The 7,741-nt window shown below is 35.0% G+C and overlaps 1 long non-coding RNA gene across 1 annotated transcript; it reads left to right on the top strand.

Annotated features, from left to right (window-relative positions):
• Positions 1 to 246: 246 nt before the first annotated feature.
• LOC117086383 lies at positions 247 to 6,635 on the top strand. The gene is made up of 3 exons (XR_004438313.1): positions 247 to 1,160; positions 2,752 to 2,928; positions 6,441 to 6,635. It is a non-coding gene; the product is annotated as an uncharacterized LOC117086383 (long non-coding RNA).
• The last annotated feature ends 1,106 nt before the right edge of the window (positions 6,636 to 7,741 follow it).

Here is a 7,741-nt window from a genome sequence, read left to right on the forward strand (position 1 = left end):
AGTCTTGCTCTGTCGCCCGGACTGGAGTGCAGTGGCCGGATCTCAGCTCACTGCAAGCTCCGCCTCCCGGGTTTTACGCCATTCTCCTGCCTCAGCCTCCGGAGTAGCAAGGACTACCGGCGCCCGCCACCTCGCCCGGCTAGTTTTTTGTATTTTTAGTAGAGACGGGGTTTCACCGTGTTAGCCAGGATGGTCTCGATCTCCTGACCTCGTGATCCGCCCGTCTCGGCCTCCCAAAGTGCTGGGATTACAGGCTTGAGCCACCGCGCCGGGCCAACTATATTTAATCTTAATATTAAAATAAAATGCTAATTTCTTCAAATAAGCTTAAACATATGTTGAAGGGAGTACATAGCATTGATATGTAATTATATATAGATTTTTACATTAATACTTGTAATACCTGTGTATGAATTCAGTAACTGTACATAGATTTTTTCAGCATGGATTTAACACATACCAGGAACAGGATCCTATTCTACTTAACAATACTTGTCCTGACTCTCTGCCCATGCTATGTAGTGGAATGTTGACATGGATGCTACTGAAAAAGTTACTGTACTAGTATTTATAGAAGGCAGAGGGAAGGACAGCATTTACTGAGTCCTCACCATTTTGGTTTATATTTTATCATTAACTTTGTATGTAACACTGAGTGAGACCCTAACTTTACTTAGTAGAGTTTATGGGAGGATGAGTTATATATCTTGAAACTGAATGGTAGAAAGGGATAAGCATGCTGCAGGAATTGCCTTTATAGCAGGAATGGTGAGGCAAGTCCTGTGTTGCTGCCTATGAAAAGTTAGCAATGCTGATAGTTTCCACAGTCACCAGCAGACAATTCCTAAGCAAAATTTGCCTTCTATTGTCTGAAGACACCCTATTCTCAGTTATAAGGTTTTTAATGTGTTTGGTTTCATCCATTTGGGCCTGCTACAAATCAAGAACTTTCTAACATATCTTTTGTATTTGATAGAACTAAGAATTCTCAGTTCCATTGTGATGTTAAAATGATGTCATCTGTGTTAAAAGTCAGCTATTATGGTAACTATATTTCTTACATATGAGAAGAGGGACATATTTCAAACTTTCTGGCTATCATTTTGAAGAACTACAGGATTCCTAAGGCAGTCAGTCCAAAGAATGAATGATCTGAAAAGGTGGATATTTTATCAAACTTTAAAAAAGTAGAATAAAGGGAAAACAAAAGGAGTGCCTTTATTGTGACAACTAAAAAAAATGTAGACCCTGACAAATGTAGACTCTCTCCTAAAAGGATGAATTATGTAGATATTTTTAAATACTCATAATATTTCTTTGTATGTATAGTTTTAAGTAGCATGGTACTCTTAAGGCCATTGCTATACATCTGCAACTATGATCACTTTTGTCACTTAATACTTGGCAGAGTACTTTAAAATCATTCACCAGTATGCTTCATAATAGAAGCCAGTATAAGGAGATGAAGACACTGAGTTGCACGTTGTCAAATACTGCACTAGAGGTCAGCTTTAGAACCCAGTGATCTCTTCTTGACATAAAGTCTGATCGAAAGACATGTAGACTTAAAAATAATGAGAGATTTAGAGACACAGAAAAATTGTTGAAATTGGTTATAAGAAAGCAATAAGTCAAACGTTATAATAAAAACTAATGAACATATATGAAACTAAAAGTTTGAGAAGACAAGTTTTGACTTTGCCTTGAATGAGTTACTTAATTTCTTCAGAGCAAACTTAATCTAAAGGGAGAAAATCAGCATAAATTACCCCTAAGAAAGAGTCCTCAAAACATAGAAGGCAGCATGATAATACAGAAAGACTAGATTTTAAAGTCATTATTGCCTGGAGTTTAATCTGTAATTCACTACTTATTGGGTGGTGGAGCAAAGGCAAATATATAATTTCATGAGCCTAAATTAACTCTTAAAATAATAATTATCTACCTTGCAAGACTGTCATGGAGATTATATGAAATAATGAAAATTAAGTACTTGGCACAGACCTGGCATGCAATAAGCACTAAAACTTATTTTCTTTTTACCTGTTCCTCTGTATTAAATCTAAAATTCTATAGAAGCCAGATTACCCAAGTTATAATCTAAATTATTGTCTCTAGTAGCTAAGTGAACCTATGCTAGAAACTATGTTTCTTCATGTGTAAAATTAAGATTCAAATATATGCTTAGTTTTCTTGTTTGCTTGTTGTTACAATAAAATAAATAATGTGAGAATACGGTCACTTAAAGAGCTACAGTCATGGACTGGGAAAAAACTAACAACGGTATCTAGAGAATTTCTGCTTCTTGGCATGCAGTATTATTCCATCATCATAACAATATCGGGAGATATTTATTTCACAAGTGAGAAAAGGCAGAAAGAGTAAGTAACTTATCCAAGGTAACCCAACTGGCAAGTCACAGAACAGCAAAGTCAATCCAGGTATACTGTTAGTAAGAGGAAAGGATTATTTGTTCTTAAAATGAGAACTATGAAGAGAAGGGTAAAGAATAACATGTTCCCTGAGGAATTATTTAAATGGTGCTCATTAGCATAATAAAAGAAAACTCAATAACCTGAAGAGAAGTAGTTGCAAATAAGTAAACAAATAACAATTATAAAAGAAATAATTACTAAACACAAGTTGGCAGTTTAATGCGTATGTCTAACTGTACTTTTTCTATTATCATGAAACTGACAGAAAAGGAAACAAAGTCTATATTAATTCATTATGTATTCTCATAGACTTCAGCTGTAGATTGTAAGAGCCATGCCGGTTGCTCTGACTCCACATAGAGAACGAAGAAATCCTCTACGAGCCCCATGGGTTTACAGAAGTCTATCAATCACTCTGTCAGTCTTTCGGATCATAATTCAAGTTGCCTTCCCGAATTTTGTTGGATATATCAGATCTACTCCGGCTCCATAGGTAATTTTTCTCCCTAATGGGTTTGGAATTTGTTCTTTATTATCTTTGAGCTAATGTGCTGCTCAAAGTTTTTGAAAATGGTAGTAAAAATGTTAGTCATTAGTTCTGTGTGTGTGTGTCTATATGCATATATAATTTGTATGTGTGTGTAATGTGTATATGCATATATGTAAGTATATATAATTCACAAACAGTTATCTTACTATCATGGCACAGGGAATTGAAAGGTATAAATAGAACAGTTACTTAGTACTACTTATGTTAATTGTGAGTATCATGGTTTCTTGTGCTTAATATAATTGTTTTATATATGTATTTATCTATTTTAAGGGTCTATACAAATAGGAAAAAAATAAGTGTATAGGGTTTCATGTTGATGTAGAAATTTGGTAGCTGTCTAGGCATTTGATCAATGAAGACTAATAGACCAAAAAATTGAGCTGAGCATTTACTAAAATTCAGTCAGCAAAACAGATAAATATGTTGAAAAAGTAAAGTTAACTCTTGGATATATTTGCAAATGAAGTTTATTATTTCATTCAAAAAACCTATATTATGCACATGTGTAAGGCCTCGGATTGACATGGATATGCATACAAAGCAGACTCAATCCTGTCCTTAAGAACACTAACAAAGGTAAAGAAATATGTTAAATGTAATAGTAGAGGCATATATAGGCACACAAGATATGAGGCCATAATGAGACTGCAAGATACAGGAAGCCTTTGAAAAATTGAAAAATGTGAGAATTAAACAGATATTAAAGATTAAGAAGACTCCCAAAGTGCTGGGATTACAGGCGTAAACCGGTAGATCACCTGAGGTCAGGAGTTCAAGACCAGCTTGACCAAAATGCGGAAACCCCGTCTCTACTAATAAAAATTAAGTAGGTGTGGTGGCAGGCACCTGTAATCCCAGCTACTTGGGAGGCTGAGGCAGGAGAATTGTTTGAACCTGGGAGGCAGAGGTTGCAGTGAGCCTAGATTATGCCATTGCACTCCAGCCTGGGCAAGGGAGTGAGACTGCTGCTCAAAAAAAAAGATTAGTAAGCATTACAAATAGAAGAGTCATAAGTGGAAAAAAAAAACAAAAAAAAACTTGGTTTGTGTGAGATCCATAAGCTTTTTAAATATTTCCCACTACAATTTCACTTTCATGGGGAGTAGGACTCCTCATCATTTTGGTTACTGATGCATCCCAAGTACCTAGAACTGTGCCTGATACATAGTAAATGTTGGTTGAATGAATGATTGAATTAATAATTAAATTACAAAGTGCAAGTCAGACAGGAGAAACATGAGTTTGGAATAGGATTAGATCACAGAGTATCTTGAAGTGTTCTTTAGTGACACTTTATCTACTTTGTCTCCTTTAGTCTCCTCTCAGCTCTAGGAAATCTAATGATAGCATAGTATGTCATAATCAACGCTTCAATTCACATTTCCCTCTAGACTTTGGCCTCATAATGTGAAATTTTCTTGATGCAGTTTCCCATCATAACTTTCTCTGTGTCCACTTACCATGGGATATATTTTTGCTGACAGGAACTGATTTAATTTTCCTCATATTCTTCATGGAAGAAAATCTTTCTAGATACCATTTTCAGTCAGCCATAGCTACCTGAAAACACCACTGCTTATGCCCATTAGAGTTAAAGCATTGGGTTCATATCTCAGTTCTGACATGGCCCAGGCTTACAAGTATGAAATAATTATCTCCAATATGCCTAAGTCATGGGTTTGAATAAAGCTTAAAGTAAATAATATATGAAAAAATATCTTGTAAATTTTAAGGCATAAGACAAATGTAAAGAATTATCAATTTATTAGCATCTACATGGTCTTGAAACTAAGAAATTAAATAATATAATAATTTCACATATCATCATTGCTAATTTTGCAAATCATAGATAAGAAATTTTGGCAGTTTTAAAATCACATCATGTAGGCATGTCTCTTTTCCATTTATATTAAAACTGGCATTAAACTAAAACCACAGAGATATTAAAGATTATGATTTACTCTCAAATAACTCTTAATATGTTTGTTCCTTAATCTCAAATTTGGAAGGAATAGCATCCTTTGATCACTATATAAACATCTTTTCAATTAATCCTTATAATAACTAATGCTAGAAGGTAATAATCATCATCATTCATACTTTATGTAATGAAGCAATTGTGAAACTTGCACAAGGTCAAATGTACTATCCCTGGTTTCACAATCTTTGGGCTTTTTAGCATATACTGCCTCCACTCTCTCCTATGCTGCTTAGGTAATGAATCTGAGACAAAGTTATTGAAAAGGTATACTTGTCATTATAATATAAACAAAATAAGTATATGATAACTACTCTCTTTATTCTGTACCAAAATAGAAAAAAAATTGTTCTATGAGCAAGGTGGATAATTTTTTTTTTTTTTTTTGAGATGGAGTCTTCCTCTTGTTGCCCAGGTTGGAGTGCAGTGGTGTGATCTCAACTCACTGCAACCTCTGCCTCTCGGGTTAAAGCAATTCTCCTGCCTCAGCCTCCCAAGTAGCTGGAATCACAGGCATGTGCCACCACGCCCAGCTAATTTTGTATTTTTCATAGAGACGGGGTTTCACCATGTTGGTCAGGCTGATCTTGAACTCCTGACCTCAAGTAGATCCACCCATCTTGGGCTCCCAAAGTGCTGGGATGACAGGCATGAGCCACCGTGTCCAGAGTGAGGTGGATAATTGTTATGTGGATTATGCTTAATTTGTTAATCTCATACTACTAATTTACATGTTTATTTTATGTGCATATATGTCATGTATTGCATTTATATGTGTGTACAGTTACATGTGTGTATACACAACTTATAAGTGTGAGCATAAATGTGTGTATCTCTGTGTATTATACATATATCCATATGAGCACACGTATATGTACTTACACTTATATAACAAACCTGCATCTCCTTACTTCACTCTACATATGGAAAGTTCTTTTTTTTTTCTCATTTTAAAATAAAATGGCAAGTCATTTTATTATTTACATTAAGTTTACTTCTTCCTGATCTTATGTATGTTATTAAAATGAAAAATGGCCTTTTAAATCAGATACACAGCAAATTAGATGTAATAAACATATTAACATTAGTTAACATAATTTTTTTGGACACATCCTTCTGAAGAGAACAACTGTAGTGCTCTGGCACAATGAGTAAGGCACGACATTATGAAAAGGGCACTTGAGATCTACATATAATGTGAGGTTTGTGATACTATCAGAAAGGAAGTCTAGTAGCTAAATTACCATGGCTTTCTGCAGAAATGAAGTCACAAACTCTCAAAATCATCATGTTGAGTGGTTAATAAACGTGAGATTTCATGAATTTTCCTGTGTGTTTTAAGACAAATGCTATTATACTATATATACTATATATTGTTTACTATTTGTAGATACAATAACACCCAGTAAAAATGATTGCTTGTATTATTTTAAACTACATTTAATAATGATCTTATTTATTTCCTTTTCTTTAGAGATGATCAGTGTGCTTTTTTCCTATTTTTAAAGACAGCAAAGTGGAAAACTGGTGGATATTATAAGGACATCCTTAAAAGTACATTGTTACTATGACAATAAAAATGAGAGCAAATGTCCAAACTCTTCTTGGTAAAATTCCATTTTTCTGTTTGAAATATTTTAGTTCCCTGCATTAAGTGTAAGCAAATATTCTTCGTGTAACATTTTCAACTGAATTAAATATTTCCATTTAATTTACATGCATTAAACAAATACCTACTGTGTTCTTGGTAATTCAGGATAAAAAGATGGCTAAAATATCTCGTCTGGTCTCCACCACATTGTAGCCTATGGAAAAATTTAGGAACTGATAAACTCAACACAAAGTTGCAAGTAGCATGATAGAAATTGGCACAGGACACAAAGCACCTAATGCTTCTGTTCCTCCTCCCCCATGTCCTCTCCCTCCAACTTCTTTTTTTTTTTTAGATATAGTGATATAGATACTTTAGGGAAAGGGCCATAGAGGAAATCCAGGATTTAAGGATCCTCCAGGAATAGAAGTTAAAGCCACTGAGAAATATAGGTGGATTGAATTGTGTAAAATGAAGTCAATATTCCATGATTCCAAGGTTACATAATCTTTCTTATAGAAGTTATATAATAATAAAGATGTTATTTGATTATTTACTGCTGTACAATAATATTATCACAAATTTAGTAGCTTAAAACAACACACATTAATTATCTCTCAGTTTCTGTGGATCCGGCGTCCAGGCATGCTTTATTTATCTGGGCCCTCTGCCATGCTGCAAATTGTCAGCCAGGGCTAGATTCTCATCTGGAGGTTCAACTGGGTAAAAATCTGCTTCCTCTCTTATGTGGTTGTTAGCAGCATTTAGTTCCATGTAGTTATAGGGCTGAGAGGTTCAGTGTTTTGCTGGCTGTTGTCTGGGGCAGACTTTACCTCCTAGAGGATACCAGTAGTTCTTTGCCATGTGAGATTCCCCTGTGCAGCCATTTTCTTTCTCACAGACAGCAAGGGAGAGAGAGAGGCCAACAGACAGGCACTATGGGCTTATGTGACATAATCACATGCACATAATCACACACATCCTATCACATTTTATGTATTCATTTGGTTAGGAGCAAGTCATGGGTCCCACCCACATTCCAGAGGAAGGGCATAAACTCTAAGTGTTAGGCATCATAATACCGCCTTCAGAGTTGCTCTGCCACAGCTATTATCAACAGAAAAGATGTAAGTCCCACCACAACAGCTTGGAGCCATGATCCAAACTAATGAAAAATTAACATA

The sequence above is a fragment of the Trachypithecus francoisi genome, unplaced genomic scaffold, assembly GCF_009764315.1.
Source record: "Trachypithecus francoisi isolate TF-2019V2 unplaced genomic scaffold, Tfra_2.0 Lachesis_group1, whole genome shotgun sequence".
NCBI classification, from domain to species: Eukaryota; Metazoa; Chordata; class Mammalia; order Primates; family Cercopithecidae; genus Trachypithecus; species Trachypithecus francoisi.